The following is a 22593-nucleotide window of genomic DNA, read 5'->3' as shown; positions in this document are numbered from 1 at the left end:
AGTGAGAGTAGGGAACAGGTGGAGGAGACCCTGGAGAGGTGGGGATATGCTCTAGAGAGAAGAGGATTGAAGGTCAACAGGACTAAGACAGAATATATGTGTGTGAATGAGAGGAAGAATAGAGGAATGGTGAGGATGCAGGGAGTAGAGGTGACGAAGATGGATGAGTTTAAATACTTGGGATCAACAGTTCAGAGTAATGGTGAGTATGGAAGAGAGGTGAAGAAGAGAGTACAGGCAGGAAGGAGTGGGTGGAGAAGAGTGTCAGGAGTGATTTGTGACAGACGAGTACCAGTAAGAGTGAAAGGGAAGGTCTACAAGAGAGTGGGGTGACCAGCTATGTTATATGGATTAGAGACAGTGGCACTGACAAAAAGGCAGGAGTCAGAGCTGGACATGGCAGAGTTAAAGATGTTAAGATTTGCACTGGGTGTGACGAGGGTGGACAGGATTAGGAATAAGCAGAGGGTCAGCCAAGGTTAGAAGGTTTGGAGACAAAGCCAGAGAGGCAAGGTTACGTTGGTTTGGACATGTGCTGAGGAGGGATGCAGAGTATATTGAGAAAAAGATGCTAAGTATGAAGCTGCCAGGTATCAGGAAAAGGGGAGGGCCTAAGATAAGGTTTATGGATGTGGTGAGAGAGGACATGTAGGTGGTTGGTGTGCTTGTCCGCTAATGATTGGCAGTAGATTTTTTTACGGGTGCTGAGGTGCCAGCTCGATGCCCAACCTTCAACGAAGGCACTCCCATTCTACGCATGTCTTTCGAATGCCACTCGACCATGGGGAGGACATGCAGACTCTACACAGAAGGCGCTCCAGCCGAGAATCGAGCGGGAGAACCTCTTGCTGTGAGGCAACAACGCTACTGCTGCATAATGTCCTCTATAATAAAGAAAGTAATTCCTAATTTAATACAGTACATGATTTTATCAATTCAGAATATCTCTCCAATTACTTACAAATTATCACATATATATAAAGCTATACAATCCGACTTATATGTTTTCCCTGATAGTCATTGGAACTTCTTTTATACCATTAATAACCAACTTCCTACATATAAAGATAAAACTAATATATTAAAATCATCAAGTTTAACTACATCTTTGCTCAAATGGAAAATATTTGCCTGGAAATATATGAGTAGATCTTTTATTACTCCACTTATAATGAGTAAGATTGACAAAAAAAGATATACTTTCTTGGAGATGTAATAAACAAATGCTGATTGGTCTCATATGTTATTTGATTGTACTGAATTAAATTATTTATTTATTTATTTATTTATTTATTTTATTTATTTTATTTTACATTTGTTGACCGGGCTAGTCTAGCTGGATACATGTCCATTTTCAGTAGAGGCCCGGGGAGAAAAGCTCCACATAGTTATACATAGTAATTACAATATAAGAATAGAAGTTATACAGTGTTGTTAAAAAAATTTAGAAAATTTAAGATAGTACAATCAAAAGAGAAAAGTGTTTTTTTTTTTTTTTTTTTTCATAGTTTAGCATAGTATTCCAGTTTCATGGGTTACAGTGATAAATTTTGCATAAAATGCTTATATTTGTGTACAAAAGGATAGATTGTAAAGATTTCATATGAAGACATAAAGGAGGGGAGGGAAAAGTTAGAGGGAGAAGAAATTAGTCAGGGTTAGTGCAGGTGCATAGCCAGTGATTATTGAGATGTAGTTTTAGATGTTTTTTAAAAAGTAGTAGAGAAGTCTGAGCGTGATATCAGATGGAAGTTTATTCCATACTTTTCCCACAGAGTTAGAGAACAAGGAGTCACCTGCTGAGTTGTTTGATTTAGCAGTGTTAATCAGCAGTTTGTTTGAGGAACGTAAATTTTTGAGGTTGTTGTAAGGTGTGATAAGGCTAGAGAGTATAGGAGTATTGCTAGGTAGATACAGGGTCTTATGAGCTATAGTGAGTTGGTGAAATTGAAGCTGGTTAAGGAATTCAAGCCAGTTTAAGTGTTTAAGATTTAAACAGTGGTGGGTTCTGAAAGGAGAGCCTGTAGCAAATCTAGCAATATTATTACAGGAAGTTGCTAGTTTCTTGAGGTTGTTTTTGGAGATATTAGTATATATGGGAGCAGCATAGAGCAGAGTGGATAGAAGGTGAGTTATAGCTATAGCAGACCTAGCTTCTGGTGAAAGATAGTGTTTGATGCGATAAAGGGATCCCAGTTTCTTAGTTAATTTTATTGTATTGTTTATGTGTGTATCAAAGTTTAGGTTGTTGTCAATCGTTATTCCTAGCAGTTTAGTGTTAGGGTCAGGTGAGATAAGGGTACCATTGTTAGAAATAAGATTGATCTGTACAGGGGAAGACTTTTGGGTTGGGGTGAAAAGTAGCAATTTAGTTTTTTTGGGATTTAGGAGGAGGCAGCGGTAAGAGAACCATTGTTCAACAGCGTTGAAGGCTTTTTGAGTAATTGACTGAAGTTCGGTTGGTGAGTTAGCAGTGCAGATTAAGGTTGAGTCATCTGCATATTGAATACAGGTAGAGTATGGGATCGCAGATTGCAGGTCATTTATGAAGATAGAAAATAAGAGTGGGCCTAAAATAGAGCCCTGTGGAACACCGAAGGAGATTGGGAGGTGATTGGGAGGTGATTAGAAAGTTCATTTTGCCAGAGTACAGCCTGCTGACGATTACCAAGGTAAGATGTAAACCACTTTAAAGATAGCGAATCCAGAGAGAGAGACTTAAGCGTATGCAGTAGGAGTTGATGGTTGACCATATCGAAAGCTTTGGATAGGTCAATGAAGACTGCAGATAATAGACTGTTGTTATTGCGGTTATTGTTGATACAGTTTGTGAATGATAGCAGGGCAGTGGTAGTACTATGAAATGGTCTGAAGCCATGTTGGCAATTAGCAAGTAGGTTATTTATGAGAAGGTGGTTGAGTATCTGCTTATGGATGCATTTTTCCATAATTTTAGCTATTGGGGATAGTAAAGCTATGGGACGATAGTTAGAGTAATCATTGGAGTTTCCTCCTTTATGTAAAGGGATGATATGTGAGATTTTCCAGATTGATGGTACATCACCTTCGTTTATAGATCTGTTTATCAGAATGGAAATAGGGTAGGCAATGGCTTTAGCACCTTTTTGCAAGAATTCTGCTGGGAGTTTATCAGCTGATGGGGAGGTTGGTTTTAACTTTTGGAGAAGGGAGGAGATGTATGAAGTAGATACAGGTTGGGGGTGAAATTGTGGGGGTGGATTATCAGAAGATGTGGGCAAGTTAGATATATTAAGTGATAGCTAGAGTTTGGATGGTTTCTGTAAAGAAAGAATTAAAGGTATTGGCAGTTTCTTTTGGATTTTTGGGGTTAGATCCTTGTGGACTGGGTGTGATTGATTGGCCTGGGTAGAGGAGATTATTAATACTAGCCCAAAATTTTTTAGGTTGTCTGGTAGAGGATTGTTGTAATTGTAGATAGTAATTCTTTTTATCTAGCAGGGTGGCTCTTTTAGTGCTGTTTCTATGTTCTCTAAAGGTTTTATGGTCTGTCAGATTCTTAGAAGTACGCCATTTTGACCAGTATTTATTTCTAAGTAGGATTTTCTGTTTAGTAGCATTAGTAAGCCAAGGGGCTGGTTTAGCTTTGATTCTGATAGAACGGGTTGGATGGAGCATGATGATCCAAGATAGCCAAGAATGTAGTATTAAAGTATTCCACGGCGTTATTGAGAGGGAGAGTTTTTAATGGAGACCAATTACATTGATTAAGTTCAGCTTGGAAAAGTTCTGGGTTGAAATGCTTTTTTGAATGTATTATTCGGAAAGTGTTTGGGAATGTTATGTCGGTTTTATGTCTGATAATATATGTAAGACAATGGCCGCTAAGGTCATCAGGAAGGATGCCTGTTGTGTAGGTTTGCTGTGAGGTATTAGTTAGTATCCAGTCTAAGGTGGTAGCTTTGTTATTGATTTTATTGGTTCTGGTATGGTAATTAATCAGTTGTGAGAAGCCATACAGGTTAATGTGGGTGGTGGGATTCCTATTTGTGCAGGAGTTCCAGTCAATGTTAAAGTCCCCAAGAATAATGGTTTCTTGAGGGATATTACTAGAGAGCCAGCTAAGAATGTCCTCTAGAATATTACAATTGTTCCCTGGGGGGAGATAGACACAGATGATATTTATGACTTTACTAGAATTTAGCTGCAGTTTGGAGATTATTATTTCTGCACTAGCATTTGTTGGTAAGTTAAGGTTGAGTGTACTGATTTGTAGCTCAGTTTTATAGAGGATTGCTACTCCCCCTCCTTTTTTGGAAGTACGGTAGAGTCTAATAATATTATAGCCAGGTGGGGAGATTTCGTTGTCTTTGATGGAAGGTTTTAGCCATGTTTCAGATAAACATAGGATATCAAATGGCTGAAATTCTGTGAAGATATAAAGACTTTTATGCAGGCAATATTCACAGATAATTTCAATTTATCTAAATCTTTGATATTATTTAATACTTCAGTTCCAGCCTGTATTAAGGTATATAACAACCCCTTGATTTGATGTATGCTAGCTATAGCTAGAAAGATAATTACAAGGAACTGGAAATCAAAATCCTCTCCATTATTACAAGAATTTAAAAGTCTTCTTAATGAAGTTTGTTGTTTGGAAAAACTGACCATCGGATTTAGATGTTCTAGGAATACTTCTGCATATAACATTTGTTACAAAATTTATGACTTGTTACAAAAATAGTTTAATATTATAGTAATTATCATATATATAAAATTATTTTGTAATTTTAAGATCTATGGTGAACAACTTTGTATATAGTTATAATATGTTTATTTTCTGTATGATCATTTTCTTTTAACATAATTTAAAATGGTTCATTCTTTAAAAATGTTCATTATATATTCAACAGTATTTCTAATAAAAATTTATTTAAAAAAAAAGTGTACTGAAACTTAGAAAATTGCCACATTGTTTACATGACTAATCTTATTTTATTTTATTCTACCAGTTGGTTTTAAATACCATTTTAAATCAGTTGAAATTTAAGTGTATATTTTGTTTCCATCATCATACATTTTTTCTTATTATTTTTTTCTTTTTCCGGTTCTCTTTTTTTCCACTTTATTCAAAATGATGTGTAATAACAATACTAATTATACAATAATATTTTTATAGATCATTTTTAGGGTTATTGTACACAGACTTGAAGAAGTCTAGAAGGACGAAAGTGATCTTTGTTAACAATAGGTTATGAAAATAGAATATGATTTTTACAATTGATTTTTTTGCATACAAAGTATATATGTATATATTTATATATATATTTTGGATGCCAAATGGACTAAGGCTGATATATTTCCAGCCAAGTAGTATATTGTCTTGGATAAAATCACAGCCTTAATAATCTAATTAATAATTTGGTTAAATAAGAGGTACCACATCATTATAAATTTTATTTAAAGTACATAAGGGTTATATTATCATGACAGCTACTAAGTAGGGCAGGACCAGCTCGAATGTCACACTGATGGCAGAAGGGATGTGAATTTAACATGTGTGCCAATAACACTTTGTTTTACAGTGCAATAAGCCACTCCCTTGCCTGATAAAAAGCATATATATATATATATATATATATATATATATATATATATATATATATACACATTTAGAAAGCTTGTGAAGAAACTATTACTCTGTTTTTGTTTTACTTAGATCGCTTGTCTGCGTACTTAATACATGATTTTTGACTGGAAACAGACTGTCTGCCTTGCTTGGATTACTTTCAAATACTTAGTAATTCTGTACAATTATATATATTTTATTTATTTATTTTTACTTAAGACGAGTTTAAGTTCACTACTTCTACTACTATTGTCTGACCTGATTAATATACAGACTAGACATATATGGACTGAAAATCTTCCACACAGAGAAGTTTCTTACACTGTTTTTTTTTTTCAGTCATGTCATCCCAGGCAGACAGATAGTGGATCCCCTTAGAATGACACCAGAAACTTAGCGAATTGTCGAAATCAATAATTTTCTGCTTGTACTGTGGTATCATTCTGGGTGATGGTAGGATGCTGCTCAGGGCTAGGGTCATACCGCCTGGGCTACATAATCTGAGAGATCCCCCATGTCTCTTTTCATGTAGTCCAGGGAGGTATGCCTTAGGTCATTCACATCCACATGTACAATGATAGAGTCATATTTGTACCTGTTGTTGAGGGACCTGAGTGCGTGGATTATGTGGTGGATCCTGGTGCCTGACAGGCAACTGACTGTTACTTTCTCCTTATTCAACCTAGTGAGTGGGACATCAGTGTGCCTCACTATTGAGTCACCTATAACTAATGTGTTGGACAAGCTGTTTCGCCTTATGGGCTTTGGTTGAGTGGCACACTGTTTAGGAGAATTATGTGTCTCATGATTAGTATTGTGTTGTGGTGGTCGAGTGCATTTCTGCCTTGGAAGTCTCTGCTGTTTGGGTAGATTTTTATTGACAGCCTCATTGAAGGTGGGTATATGGTTTGTGTTTTTATGTGAAGACAGTGCTGGTGTGTGTTCTGGATGGCTATGTGTTCCATGTGGTGTAGTGTAAGTGTTGACCTTCTCCTCTTGACCAGCTATTCCGGTCTTGGCTGGAGAGTGCATGGCTTCCAATTTGGATACATAAGTACATCTCTCGCAAGTCTGAGTGTTGGGAGGTAAGAGGAGAGGGTTATCCATGAGGCAGTAGCTACATTGCCTCAGGATGCCCAAGTTCACCAGGTTAATAGGAGAAAGCACAGGGAAATGACCTTTAGACATGCCTGGAGGGGTGGGCATTAATAATATGTAGTGGAGCTGTTTCCTTGTAGAACATTTAGTGCTTGTAACACTTTTGTGTGCTACAATAATTGCTACAAGAAGTCTGGTAAAGTGCTAAACTAATAAGCTAGTAAAAGTGTAGGAGAGGAGAGAACTAGCAGATCTAAGGGAAAAAAATGAAGAGCAGACTTTGGCACTGCTCAGAAGCTTACAGTCCTGGATACAGCAAATCTGTATCTGGACTAGACTACTTACAGGAAAGGTGGGAAAAGTGCAAATACAGGCTTTTAAACCAGAAAGTTGAAAGAGATGGAAAACTGCCCAAACGGCCAATAAACTTACAATTTCTGGGCCAGAAACCACCCCTCTTGTGGTAGATAGGCTACCTAGTGCTTACCACTCCAACTGACAAGCTAAAAGGCTTCCCTCCAGCACAGAAAGGCTTGAGTGCTCAGAAGCTTACAAACAGTGCTGGTACAGCAAATCTGTACCTGGACTAGACTAGTTACAGGAAAGGTGAGAAACAAGCGCAGATGTAGGTTTTTAAACCAGAAAATTGAAAGAGATGGAAAAAACTGCCCAATCGGCCAATAAGCTACAATTTCTGTGCCAGAAACCACTCCTCTTGTGGTAGATAGGCTACCTAGTGCTTACCACTCCTACTGATAAGCTAGAAGGCTTCTCTCTAACACAGAAAGGCTTGGGGGGCTCAGATGCTTACAAACAGTCCTGGATGCAGCAAATCTGTATCTGGACTAGACTAGTTACAGAAAAGGCGGGAAACAAGTGGAAATGCAGGCTTTTAAACCAGAAAGTTGAAAGAGATGGAAAACCTGCCCAAACGGCCAATAAACTACAATTTCTGGGCCAGAAACCACTCCTTTTGTGGTAGATAGGCTACGTAGTGCTTACCACTCCCACTGATAAGCTAGAAGGCTTCTCTCCAACACAGAAAGGCTTGGGGGGCTCAGAAGCTTACCAGACAGCAAATCTGTATCTGGACTAGACTAGTTACAGGAAAGGCAGGAAACAATCTTAGAATTTTTTTTATACCTGAGGAACATGCCTGTATGGTACTGGATATGACAGCTGGTCCAGTTAATTTGTCAGACCATGCCCACCTCTCCTCCAAAATTAAACTAGAGCAAGATAAAACCAGACAGCCCCACTGACAGCTCCTAGTATATAATTTAGAACAAGAACAATAAACAGACTGGTTGGTGAAAGTGTTATCAAAGGGCCTGGGGGGTATTCAGGTGGACTTAATCCAGGAATGGGACAAGATGAAGAGGAGCTTTAAATGGGGAAGTACAAACAATTGCTTTGAATAAAAGGGTAACAAAATCCAAAAAGAAAACTGGAGCAGTTACAGTCAGATTGTCTCCTTCCACATGCACAGATTGATTATCAGAAATAGAGTATGGAGTTTCAAAACTGACTTTAGGAATATCCTAGGTAAAAAATATAATAGACTGATAGTCCATAGACAAGCAGTGAAAGAGATATATGACACAAGCACCTTGAAGGTCCTAAGAACTTTAGCTGCAAGATTATGATAACAGAAAGGAGAGAGATCTATTACTAAAATAAGAAGGCTCAAGGGGTTTGGGCAAGCCAAAGCTCCTGGGGAAATTCTGGAAATATTTAAGGAGTATTATGAGGGTTTCTATACTAGTGAATGTGTAGAAGCAAACATAGAAAGGCAAATGCAAGACTTTCTTGATAGGCTGCAACTATCTAGGTAAGGGGAGGAGTGGACAAACTCACTTGTCAGAAAAATAAAGCAAGATGAAACTAAAATAATATCAAAGCAGGCAGTCAACAAGTCACCAGGGTTAGATGCAATCCCCACTGAAGAATGGAAATTGGCAAGAAATACAATAATTATAGGAGAGATTGATGAATGATATATTATGGACAAAAAGGACAAAAGAGACTTAGCAAGAGGGAATTATTGTTGTAGCACACAAGGAGGGGAAGAATCCATTGTTACAGGAGTGATATTGGTCAACTACAGGTTTAAATCATGACTATAACATTTATGGGAATTATGACAGCTAAATTAGAAAATGTATACCCAAATTAAAAGATCTGTACCAGTGTGGGCTTACAGAGAAGAGAAGAAGAACCTGTGATATATAGACAATTGATGACAATTCAAGAACAGAGGAGAGAAAGTGATAGTGGTCTCTTTAAACTAAGAAACTGTGTCCAAATGGATAGAATGACCATTTTTATTTGCACTTCTCTGGAGATTGGGACTATGAAATTAATTTAATTATCTATTAGAAAAGTTGAATAGAGGTATGACAGCACAGGTGAAAATCTCTGCATCTCTCTCAAGACTATAAAGCTAACTAGGGGCACTAGATAGGGGTGCCTGATGTCTCCCCTATTCTTAGCATTACAATAGCTTTTAAAGTGAAGCAATCAAGTTTAAAAGGCTAGTTGTGGGCCAATATGGAGCTTAAAATAGCAGTATTTGCTGATGATGTTACTTAGACACTTGGACTTGGAAAGGTTATTTGAATTGTTGACAAATTTTGCATATTTTCAGTATATAAATTTAGCAGGGGAAATCTAGGACAGACGGAATCAGTGTAGAAAACTGATTATTACTAAAAGAAGAAACCCCTAAAATTTGGAAAGACAATAATTTGAAATATCTAGGTGGTTGGCTGCAGGAAACACATGAAGGCTCAATGCACAGATTATATGGGATGAGATGTGATGAAAGTTTAACAACCGTTTAGACCTTTATCAACATGTACTGATTCTTCACAGGCATGTACTACCCTACATACTATACTTAACTCAATTATTATGGACCCACTAAAGACAGGCATAATTTGAAGGGCAACTATTCACATGTAGGATCCGTATGGATAGAGGGAAAACCAAGAGTTAATCAAGACAAGTTGAAACTGTTGAAAGATTATGGAAATCTAAGGGTCCCTGATCCATCAACTCCTTTTTTCCCATTTTTGCACATGGAGTCAGGGGGACATATCAACAGTGTCCATCATCTACTGCCAATGTTCATACCACCAGGTGGCTAGCTGTGCCACAGTTATTCTTCTCCACCATACACATGCAGAAACATTCACACCTAAAGCCAATTTAGAGTGTCCACTCTACTTGCTGCATGTCTTTGGAAAGAGGGAGGATATTGGAGCACAAAAAGAAAAGCTACCCGAACACAGGGAGGACACGCAGAATCCATAAAGAAGGCATACATATCAAACTGGAAAACCTCTTGTTGTGAGGTGACAATGCTACCTGCTGCACCACACTGCTGTCCAAGGTCTGAATATCAATCAATACCTGAAGAACGTAAAGCTATTTTTTTATGCCAAACTTTAGGATAGGGGAGTTTATTTCTAATTGGAAGGAATTGTAAATGGAGAAATATCCAGGGGACCCAGACAAGGGTTCTAATAGATATGTTCTGGGGTGAAGAAGCCTAAAGAATAGGGCAGCCTGTTTCATGTACAGTAAGTAAAGACATTAGTCAAATATTCACAATGACAAACGTGAAAGTATGGAGAGATAAGGTCCTCCCTACAGGGGCAACAATGATGTATAAAAGAGTAGGAACAGCTACATGGCAATGGAATAAACAAAAAACTTTACTTAGGCACTGCACCCATTTGATAAAAAGGGGAGAAACAATAGCATGGGAGAAATATGAAATGTGCAATGACAGTTCCTCAACATACAAAGTCAAATAAAGGATCTAGACTGGAAAGGTGTTTATGTACCCCAAAGAGAAACTGAAAAGGGCTTACACTATAGCTAACACATATCATAGACAGCTTTACTGAGTAGGCATCTAATATCCAAGGTGTATGAGATGGTTCAAGAACAGAGAGAGAAAGAAATAATAAAAGCAAGAAATATTTGAGCAGACATGTTAGGAATCCCAGTCAAGGACCAGTCATGGAAATGTACTGTGAAAAGCTATCAAATGTAGAAAATTTCACATCCCTGCATGGTAGTGTCTTCACAAGTAATTTTTTTACTCCATTCAAGAAGGAAGTTTACAATGGCACAGATCTGTGGTTGGTGTTGTAAGAAAGGGGAGGTTGGGAACTGGAGACATTTTCTGAGGCTGTACACGCATTAGTCAGTTTAAACTAGATTTGACATCATTAATAAGGGTAGTGACTAGACAGAAAATTATCCTCATCGAGCCAGTGTTTTTCTTGGGAACAGGAGGAGAGGACAGGAGTAGGTACAGGCTGAAATGAGGGAATTTACCTGGATAATAGGCCTGAGGGCTAATAAAACAATAACTAGGAACTAGAAGAAAAAAGGATAGTCTATCCATAAGGGAGCTAATAATGATACTTGAAGATCTATCAAATAATGAAGAAAGGAGGTTGGTAAAGGGAAGTAAGAAATAATTAGTGAGATGGCTGCCACAGCTACAGTATCTAGAGAAAATGAATAGTGAGGAAGAGTACATATAAGTAAGGCAGAGGAGGGCTATAAATGTTGCTAAGTTGAGGAGCCCAGTCACTAAGGGCATTACATCTGTGCACCATGCATAAGAATTGGAATGATTTTTCTATAAAGTTAATGGTCGTGAATAAAGTTGATTTGCAAAAGAAAAAAAAACATGAATGATTTGAAGAACATTACAAAAACTTTCCTGTTAATGCATACTTGATAGCATGAGTAAATAGCTGAAATATCCTTTGCTAAGGACAACCATAAGACCTTATTTTGGTATGTTAGAAACCTTAAAGGAAAAACCCTCATCTACGCAGACCTGGTTGTTAATGGCACCACATATAATGAACCTGCAGAAATACACAGACTGCTAGCTTACAGGGTCAGTGAAAATTTCTCCCCCTGTCCCCGCCATATATCCCCCAATGCATCCCTATCAGCTGCCCTCCACCTAGTATTTCCAAGGAGCAGGTTAGAAATGCTCTCTCCAAAGCCAAAAACACAGCCTCTATGGGACCTGATAACATCCCAGGCTGCGTTCTAAATGGACTACAACAAGAAATAGTTGCACCACTGGGTTCATAGGTTCACAGGTGTGTACTAGGCTAATGGCCCTGGAGCCTTTACAAGCCTAGCCCATAAGAAGTGCCCAGGCATTCTGCCGCCTGACATTAGTTCCTAGTGCCTCTATCAAGTAGAGCCACTGGAGTGATCCCCGGGGTGAACTTTCTATTTCCCATCCACTCATCAAGATTTCTCTTGAAAAGGGCCAGTGAGGTGCTCTGCTTGACATGTATGGGAAGTCTGTTCCAGAGCATTGTCAGTCTCTGGGTTATGAACCTGTCCCTCCAGCATGTTCTGTTGATTGTAGTAATGAGGTTGAGGTCTCTGGAGTGTGTGGTGCAGAGGGAATGGTATTTATTTAGATGTAGCATTTCTAACACAGCTGGGTCAGACATGGCTTTGTAAGTCATTTTAACCACAGTCTAAACACTGGTTTTGTCCCTGCTGAATGAAAAACAGCAACATTCATCCCGTTACATAAAGGTGGAATCTCCACAGTCCCTGGAAACTATAGACCCATAATCCTAACAACCCTAATCTGCAAGGCTATGGAAAGAATAATCATGGACCTTACCAACAAAGATCTAGGAGACTTCCAAACACTTTGGAAAGAAATACTTTACTTAGAGGACTGGAGAGACAAGTGCAGTCAGAAACCCATTCCTTAAAGGCTGCTGGTTTTGCTGACTTTTTCCAGTGTAGGGTCCATAGACACTATACTAATGGGTTGGTTTTAATGTATAATGGTGATGCGGGGAGGATTTGGAAAATTGTAGAATGAAATTGGAAGATATTCAGTGTGACTGACATTAATCCATACATTGTAGGGGAGACGTGTGTGATTTATATGAAAGGTTGGTGCTTAAAGAACTGCATCAAAAGAATGGGCAATAGGATTGTTTATTGTTGGGTTTAATCTGGGACCTACAGGTGTGCAAGGTGTAAGCAATGCCCTTTTATTTCAGAGGGAAAGAGAACACATGGATTATGGGGTACGGTTTGGTTAACAGCCTTAAATATTGCAATTGTTCCACCAGAGGTGTAGTTTATATTGCCTAATGTAAAAAAATGTCCACATTTCTACATTGTGAACACTGAGAGGGCTTTAAAGGATAGGATGTAAAAGCATCTGCATGACATTAAGAAAAATGTTCAACACAATGCCTTGTGGAAACACATTAATCACCAAGAGCATGAATTTGTCTTTTTTCTTGTACTGGACACAGTTAAAAATGATTTTAGAGGGAGATCACGGAAGACAAAACTGGAAATAAAAGAAATGCAGAGGCAGCTCAGAATGCATGCCACCAGTCTGTATGGTTTGAATGACACGGTTTTGGTGGCAAGTGTGTTGAGGATGAAGTCCCTAAATATTTCATGGGCTGTCTTGAGAGGTCTTTGGATACTGCTATTTTAAGTTGGAGTGTATTATTTTAACTAATAGTTGTATAGAATGCATTCTTGTAAATATGTGTGTAATTAGAATTTTAATTAATTAATTACTTTGCATGGAAGTATATTGGTAATATGCAATGTGATCAATTTATGCAACATTTTGATCGTGTAACAGGGAGAAGGAGGAGTTATCTGTTTTAAAAGGATTTTTTAAGTGTACTCTTTGTTTCTGAAGATGTCCACAATACTGTAGTGATGAAAGCGCTTAGACTGTGTTCATTAAATTTTAGTTTCTCTATTTTAATTTTTGTTTCTCTTATCTGGGTCCTTTGTGATTATTTGTTAAGTGTGTCACACTCCCAGCTTGGTTATCTGTTGTGTTGATAATTTTGAACATCTATTTGGTTTTCATTTGTAGTAATTAAATAAATAAGTTGGTCTTCCTGCCCTGTCCTTTGATAATCCTGTTGTTTATATAAAGTAACTTGGTTTACCTCTCTTTCTTTTCATGGACTAAAGAACAGAAATATGAATTCAAAACATAAGCTTTAGTCTAGTCACATCAATGACTTTCCTCCTTTTTATTCTGGCAACTTATTTTAAGTCTTTTGTTTTTCATTTGCTTCCATACCTGTGATATGTAGTGTCCCCAGCACATCAAAGCATCTCCAGGTAAGCTGCAATTGTCACAATGAGTATAAACATCAGATGATGTAATGTTTACCTGTATACTTATGAGTTTGTCCTGCATACAATAACTCTTTCCATTTGGGTGTGACATTCATTACGAAGGCACCTTCAAACATTATGTACTCCCACAAGGTATTCTGGGGAAACATTTTTGTATGCAAACAAAGAGTTGTTGTTTCTAAGCAAAAATACACATGGGAGTTGCCAAGATAAGACACAGCTGTGACACACTCTAATTACAGAAATAAAATTACAGTGCAATGTCACCTGAGCCAAAGATAAATCTGACATGAGCAGAAGATTGCTAAGAAACACACTGCGGGTTCAGAAAATCAGCAACAAATGCATGCCCCTTGGGCATTTTCTGTCATGAAAGACCCTGCAGCATAAAAATATGTAACCAAAATGTCTGTTTTCTGTTCTTATTTGTTTTAAAGTGGCTTCAAGGAAAGGCAGAAAAAAGACTTGGACCAGCTACCTCTATAGGTAAGTATTTGTTAGAAGACATTCATATTAATTTTTCATATCAAACAATAATAAGTTATTACTGCGGTTAGCACATCAGGAAACTAGAGTGGAAGTTACCACAATAAATGTAATCCATGAAGGAGAAAGCAAAACTGATAAATAAGCACTGGTTAAAAAGTACAGTTTTGTACCTACCATAAATGTAGATGTCCGAACAGGATAGCATCTGCAGTCCTTACAAATGGGTTGTCCTGTCGTCAGGCAGCCCTTCGGTCGGCCGGATTCCAAAGTCTGGGTCTGGCCTCGGCTGGTGTCGCACTTCACCCGACGTCATCACTGCAGGTCTTCGGGTATAAAGGCATCAGCCGACGCCATTTTCCTCAGTGTTTCTTGCCCCAGATGCCAGTTGCCCTCTTGGATAGCTAAATTTTTGGATAAATGCCAATGTTTCCAAAAAGTAGAAGGCAAACACAAAAATAAGCATGTATGTACATATATACAAACAAATACACCATAAGAAATCCCCCCCAGCTAGCTATTAGGTGGGCAAATACCCTAGGAATACCACAGAGCGGAAGGAGGGTGGGTAATCCTGACTGCAGATGCTATCCTGTTCGGACATCTACATTTATGGTAGGTACAAAACTGTACTATGTCCTTCAAGGATGCATCTGCAGTCCTACAAATGGGTAGAATACCATAGCCAAACTAGGGAGGAGGAAGAAGAAATTATGGTGTAGTTAGGATCCCTTGCAAAACAGCAGTGGCAAACCCTGCTCGGGATCTAGAGTATAGAGGTAAGTTATAATGCTTGGCAAATGTATGCACGGAGGTCCAAGTAGCAGCCTCTATAATGTCCTTGGTAGCCACTCCTCGTAAGAAAGCTGTGGTAGTGGCTGTAGCCCTTGTAGAAGGAGGCCTTATGTTCTGTGGAATTTGCTTTCCATGGTAGGAGTAACAGAATCTTATGCAATTTCCTATCCACTTGGAGATTGTCTGTTTGGAAATTGCTTTTCCTTCCCTTCCTGTTGCATATGCTACTAGAAGCTGGTCCGTTTTTCTATTGCCCTTGGTTCTGTCCAGGTAGTAACGCAACTGTCTATGTACATCCAAGGTATGCAGCAGTCTTTCCCCCCTGTTCTGTGGATTTGGAAAGAAGGTAGGTAGGTGGATTGCCTGGTTTAGAGACACTCTGGATTCCACCTTAGGCATAAATGTAGGATTAGTTCTCATGGACACTCTATCTTGATGGAAGATTAGGAAGGGTTGTACTGCCATTAAAGCCTGTAGTTCCGAAACCCTTCTTGCTGAAGTAATTGCCAGCAGGAAAGCAGTTTTCCAGGAAAGGTGTTGAAGATCTGCTGTTGCTGCTGGTTCGAAAGGGGGGAGTGTCAATTTTTCTAGCACAAAGTTCAAGTCCCATGCTGGTAATGGTGGTTTCCTAGGAGGTTTTACATTCTTAATTCCTCTCAGAAACTGCCTGAGTAGAGGATGTGAGAAGACAGGGGGATTGAAGCTGTACTCTGCAGAAATAGCTGATGCATGTATCTTGATGGAGGAATAGGACAGGCCTGTATGGAGAAGCTCTGACAAATACTCCAGGATGTTGGCAATATCTACCTTTGACACATCTTTCCCTCTTTCAGTACTCCAAATGAGAAACCTTTTCCATTTTCCTGCATAGTTCCTTCTTGTTGAAGGTCTGCGGGCCTCAAGGATAATGTCTTTAACCCTTTGGGATAAATCTGGGTTAGTTGCTCTTATGTAATGTTCCAGGCAGTCAGTTGCAGAGTTTTCAGGTTTGGATGCAGGATGTTGTAGTCGCTCTGAGTTAACATCAAAGGAATCAGGGTAGTGACCACGTTTCCCCCTGAGACATGCTCCTCAGTAATGGATACCAATGTTGTCTTGGCCAATTTGGAGCTATCAGAATTATCCTTGGACGTTCCTCTTTGATTTTCAGTAGTACCTTGTGCATCAAAGGAAGAGGTGGAAATGCATATGCTGTCAGGCCTTTCCAACTGAAGGATAGAGAGTCCACCTTCCAAGCAAGTGGGTGGTATGTCCTTGTGCAGAATTTCTTGAGCTGGTGATTGAGTGGGGATGCGAATAGGTCTATTTGTGGCATTCCCCATTTCTTTGTGATGGCCTTGAAGATGTCCGGTGTAGCATCCATTCGTGAGCATCCGAGGTAGTTCTGCTTAACATGTCTGCTAGGATGTTTTCTTTTCCGGTACAAATATTGCCTGTAACTGAATGTTGTAACTCAGAGCCATATTCCATAGGTCCAGAGCCATTCGGCATAGAGGGTATGAATGAGTGCCTCCCTGTTTGTTGATGTACCACATGACTGTGGTGTTGTCTGTCCTTATCATCAATTGACCTTCTTTGAGGAATGGTCTGAAATTCTGGATTGCTAGTTTTACTGCCAGCATTTCTTTTTGATTTATGTGCAGGTGCAGCTGATCTGGAGTCCATAAGCCTTGAATGCAGTTGTCCAGCATGTGGGCCCCCCAACCGAGGTCTAAGGCATCCGTTGTGATGGTTTGGCTTGGTTGAATGCTGTGGAAGGACAAACCTGGGTTTGACTGGCATGCCTGAGCCCACCATAGGAACTCTTGTTTCAGGCATGGGATTAGTGGTATTTCGGTTTCTAAGCTGTGCCTGTGTTGAGACCATAAATTCTTTAGGTACCACTGTAGCTTTCTCATATGCAGTCTGGCATGGGGGACCAGGATTATGCAGGATGCCATGAAGCCCAAGGCCTGCAGTACTTTCCTTGCTGTTAGTTTGTTCTGCTTTGTTAATGCCAAGAAGTAGAGAGGAAGTTGTTCTTGTTTTTCTGCAGTTAGGAATGCCATCTGTTTTACTGTGTCCAATTCTGCACCCAAGAATGTTATTGTTTGGGATGGTATCAGTCTTGACTTTTTTAAATTGACTGTGTATCCCAGGGCTTGTAGTAAGCAAATGACTCTTTGTAAGTCTTGTGTCAGCTTGTTTTTGTTGTCCGCTTGTATCAGGCAGTCGCCCAGGTATGGATAAATTTGGATTCCCTGAAGCCTGCAGTGAGCGATTACTGATGCCAGGCATTTCGTGAACACTCTGGGTGCAGTAGATAAGCCAAAGGGCAATGCTGAGAATTGATAATGCTCTGATCCTGCAAGAAATCTGAGGTATCTTCTGCAATTTGGTCATATGGGGACGTGCAGGTATGCCTCCTTGAGATCTAGAGTTACCAGCCAATGCTCCTTGCCCAGCATGGGAAGAAGTTGCTGTAGGGTCAGCATTTTTAATTTTGGAACAATGATGAATGTGTTTAAGGCGGACGGGTCGAGAATAGGCCTCCAACTTTTCTCTTTTCTTGGTACCAGGAAGAGTCTGGAGTAAAATCCCTTGCCTTGTTCTGTAGGTGGTACCCTTTCCACAGCTCTCATCTTTGCTAATTGAGCTATTTGTTTTAGAGCTTCTGTCTTTTGATTTGGTGGTAGGTTTGGCATTCCTCTTTTTACTGGTAAAGTGTGGAAATGAAACCTGTAGCCTTGGTCTATAGTTTGCAAAATCCACTTGTCTCTTGTGATATAGTGCCAGTTTTTTTGAAAATAAGGCTAACTTTCCGCCTAAGGGTGCTGCTATTTGTTCCCTGGTAGGCGGTGTCAGAGCCAAGTCTCTGTGATTGTCCTGTTGCAGTGGTAGTGGTTGTATCTGTGCCTCGTTGGTTATTGCCTTGCCACTGGCGTCCCCTGTAGGCACCTCCTCTGGATTGATTTCTGCCTCTTGAACGCCTATTCCTGCCTCTCTGAGTTTTAGAGGAGTCTGGAAAGGACCAATTTTTGGAAGGCCAGTTCCTGCTAAACCTTGGGGGCTGAACCTGTAAGAAATCTTTGACTGTTTGTACAGATTTTGCCTTCTCTTCCATTTTCTTCATTACCTGTTGGGCAGGAGAACCAAACAGACTGACCTTATCCATAGGAGCATCTAATAGCTTTGCTTTAACATGATCCGGCAAGACCTGTTCTTTCAACCATGCATGCCTTCTTATAACTGTGCCAGTCATGGCTGATCTAAATGAAGCCTCCAGTGCATCATAGCCACATTTTAAGGAATGGTTACTAACCTGCTGAATGTTATTCACCATTTCTAGAACATATTTCTTATCTAAGGAATCATCAGAGGACAGTTTCTTAGTTAACTGATCAAGCATAAACTCTTGGTATTGGATCATATGAAACTGACAGTTCAAAGCTCTAGCTGAGAGAGTAGCAGAGGTGTATACTTTTTTACCCCATCTCTCTAAGGACCTGAATTCCCTTTCAGAAGGGAGAGGGTTTTTCGCTGAGGTCGAAGCTACTGCCTTAGGCCCCTGGGAGATAGTCTCAGGATCTGCAAAAGGAGCCTTGTATAAGTGGTGATGAGTGTCCGGGACCCTGTAGAACCTATCGGGCTTAGCAGGGGCTGGAGGTAAAGTATCAGGAGCAGTGCAAGCATCATTAAATGCATCATCCACAACAGGAAGAACTGGAGGTATAGCTAAAGGCCTATGTTGCGGTAAGTGTAAAAAGGTCCTAAGCCTTTTTATTGAATCTGAGAAATCTTGTCCCTGCCATTGGAATTGCTCTCTCATGGCATGTAAAGTTTCCCCAAAGGAAAATTCCTCTGGTGGAGAGGCAGAAGGAATCGATTCTTCAGCATCGGAATCATCATAAGTAGAAAAAGGAGCCTCTGGATGGTCTGTATTGTCTGTATCATCAGAAGAGTCATCTGAGGACACTGGCTCAGGGGGCTCTGCTCTAGGTCTCTTTTCTGGAGGTTGAGAGGCCCTGTCTGGGTGAGATTGGGATCCCCTTATTAAAGAGATGAGATCCTCTGCCAGAGTAAGCATTTGGGAACTGGAACTGGGCCTGTGAGAGGGGGGCTTAACAGGCACAGATTTAGAAGTTTTGGCTGCTTTAGCCCTGGCAAAGGCCTTTATAGACATGGCTGCAGGAGGCCTAGCAGCTCCACGTGCTGGGGTAGAGACATCCAAAGGGATGGTGTCCGATAATTCTTGTGAAACCACAGTAGTAGGCAAAACTTCAGAGGCCGATTCAACTAGGGTAGAAGGGGCCTCGGTAGTAGTCATGGATTCGGCTGAAGATTGAACCGTTTGCTCGGTTTCGGCCGAAACCGAGACACTCGCGGTTTGCTTAACCATGGTTTCGGCCGAAACCACGGACTGCGAGTGTCGGTCCTTTTCTTTGCGTTTCTTAACAATTTGAGTAGTCGGAGGATCCGACGGCATTATGTACGCAAAATCTGAGCCGAAAAACTGTTCAGCAAACTCCGACCGACGCCTAAGCGTTCGTCGGTTGAAAGAAGCACAGGCTAAACAAGCTGCTACGTCGTGGTCTGGGCCTAAACAAGGTAAGCAGTAAGAGTGGAAATCTTTATGAGGTATTTGTTTCCCACAAGTTAAACAGTTATTCACTTTTTCTGACATCGGCTGAGGCAAGAAAGAGTCCCCAACGGGGTACTTAGCTTTTAGAAGTCTTCGAAGTAGTATTCGGTAGTAGTAATCTCTGGATCTGACCGACCGGCACTTGCGAACAGCTTCTGCTTCGGGCGCCACGCGGCAAGAAAGACTGAGGAAAATGGCGTCGGCTGATGTCTTTATACCCGAAGACCTGCAGTGATGACGTCGGGTGAAGTGCGACACCAGCCGAGGCCAGACCCAGACTTTGGAATCCGGCCGACCGAAGGGCTGCCTGACGACAGGACAACCCATTTGTAAGGACTGCAGATGCATCCTTGAAGGACATCAGCAGACATTCAGGGAGGATTAATCAAGCGGACGTACTATTACCGATCTGCTATCCATCTGATCATTGTAAAACCCTTAACTCATTTCTACTACAGCCACTTATCCTATCTGATCGGTAAAGGCATTTACTGAAGCTGGCTTAAAGGTTGCAATTACTGCCAAAGTTCACAGTTATTAACTCTATAATAAGACCATATGACCTTTCTACAAATGTAACAATTTAACCAAGGTTCATTATGTTATAAATCTTCTAGTCCAGTTTCACATACTTTGCCCACTTCTTGATTTAGTAACTTATCTGTCAACTCTGTAAGAGGGCAAATTCAAAGGATCCCTTATGGCCACATTCTGGGCCCAAAATCAAATTTAATTTAAACAGTTACAATTCACTAACAAAACAAAATACAACTACGAGCAAAACTGGTTTAGAAGAATCACAGTAAATAATATTAGAAATAAAGATGAAAAATATATAAAAACAAAAAGTATCATAACTTTTAAAAAAAGTCTTTATTTAAACATTTTTTTCATTTTTCATTTATATTTAAATGTGTTTGCAATTCATGCCTGTCTAATATGACTTAGGAAATAATTCCACATTAGGGTGAATCATGATTACTGTATCTATTACCAAGGCTAGTTCCAGTACGAAAGCAGTAAGAACCACAGCGGTGCTACCAGGAGTTTCACTTGAGGAATGTGGTCTGGCACTATAATCAAGACTCATTCCCAGTATGGGATAATTATTAATTGAGAAAGTCTGTATGCCCTCCTGGAGTGTCTGTGTGGCTTTGTCCCATGTGCCTTACATTCCTTCAACATTCCAAAGGTACACAAGCAGGCAAACTGGCAATCAATTATCTAAGCTGACAGTAGGTGCGCACAGTGTATGTCTCTGTCTGCGAATGCATGTGTGAGTACAAGCCTAGCAAGTCTGGCTTACAACAGCTGAGCTCTGGAATAGCTTTTGGTTCTGACAAACTTAAAATGGATAAAGTGGGCATTAGAAAATGAAGAATAACCAAATATGTACAAAAGTATACAAAGAATCGAGCCAGCTGGCTGAGAGAGCAGAAAGCACAGAATCTGTTTTAGGAATCAAAACTCGGACATTGAATAAAATGTCCATGCACACACACTGACAGCCAAAGATTATTACCTCAGTGTTAGTGCCAGGGGCCAGAGTGAGAAAACTGACAGCACTGAAGAAGTACGTTGACATGTTGTGGCAAACATATTGGAATCATTACTGCTTATAATTCTCCTGGCACTTTAAATTATGTTGGTACATCACTCGACAAAGTGTCACATCAGTACAGAATTGTAAAGCATAATATAACTTATTAGTAAAGCAATCTACATCACATTCCTCGCTAGCACTGAAGTGGACAAGAGGAATAAACTTGTCTTCCTCTGGGTCACTGGTCTGGGTTTCGTTAAAAAGAGTATGCAACTGCTACATGACATTCTCATCAACATTAACTGCAGGGCTATATGTACTAAGGAAAGTACCATGTTGATTGTTGCTCGGAGGGGGTTAAGTGGCATTCAGTGATGCGGAGCTCCTTTAATTGGCTGACCACATTGTTTTTAATGCACAGTCAATAAAGGATCCCTCTGTCTTCAGCAGTCTGAACTGTGGTACTAGCTGAAAGTTGTGCCAGTTCACAAGAGGGGAAATATTAGATCCCGATAATTAGAGACCCATTAGTCTCAACCATATCCTATGCAAGGTAGTAGAGAAGATCACTATGGTGCTGGTAAATAATGACACAGAGGAATTGCAGTTTTTTTGGTTTTGTTTCTATCCAAACAAGTAAAGTTATGTGAAGGGCAGGTCTGGCTTTTTTAATCAAGTCTCGTTTTTTCAAAGAAGCTATAGCAGTTCTAGATGAAGGACTAAATTCTACTTACTTTTATCTTGTCAAAGCCATTGATACTAGCCCCCATGGATGGAACCTAACCTGAAACATCACACGTTGAATGGATATACAGCTCACTGAACTAAGCACTGTCATGCAGAACACAACAGACTGCATTAAGTGTTTAACTTTCCTACCACATTTACCAGAGCATTATCACAGGGTCCAGATCCTGGCTCAGTCATCACTTCCAATTTCATTTCAGAAGTATAGGCTGATAATAACATACAGCTTACCAAGTTTGCCTGTGATTGCAAACTGGATCGCATCACTGTTTCCTCAATGGATGCCTTTTGCTTAGAGAATGGCATGGACAACACTCACTCCTGGTGTGCAAACAAGCACAGTACTGTCTCATTTGATAAGAAAGTGATCCTAATTAACTATCACGAGAGTTGGGCACTAAAGGTAAATCACACTGTAAAGCATTTGGGTACATCACAAATGACCACAATAATGCAAAAATTACATACAGATAACTAGCCTGTAGACCCAAATATTTA

The 22593-nt window shown here is 39.9% G+C and overlaps 1 protein-coding gene across 2 annotated transcripts in view; it reads right to left on the bottom strand.

The window, feature by feature from the left end:
• The window catches only part of LOC122811507 (1-phosphatidylinositol 4,5-bisphosphate phosphodiesterase delta-1-like), a 969949-nt gene that overhangs the window by 236443 nt on the left and 710913 nt on the right, over positions 1-22593 (bottom strand). The window lies entirely within an intron of this gene.

This window comes from Protopterus annectens, chromosome 9.part0 (genome assembly GCF_019279795.1).
Source record: "Protopterus annectens isolate FY-2018-M chromosome 9.part0, PAN1.0, whole genome shotgun sequence".
In the NCBI taxonomy this organism is placed as follows: Eukaryota; Metazoa; Chordata; order Ceratodontiformes; family Protopteridae; genus Protopterus; species Protopterus annectens.
The sequence above is the reverse complement of the archived record's forward strand: the minus strand, read 5'-3'. Positions and strand labels throughout refer to the sequence as shown.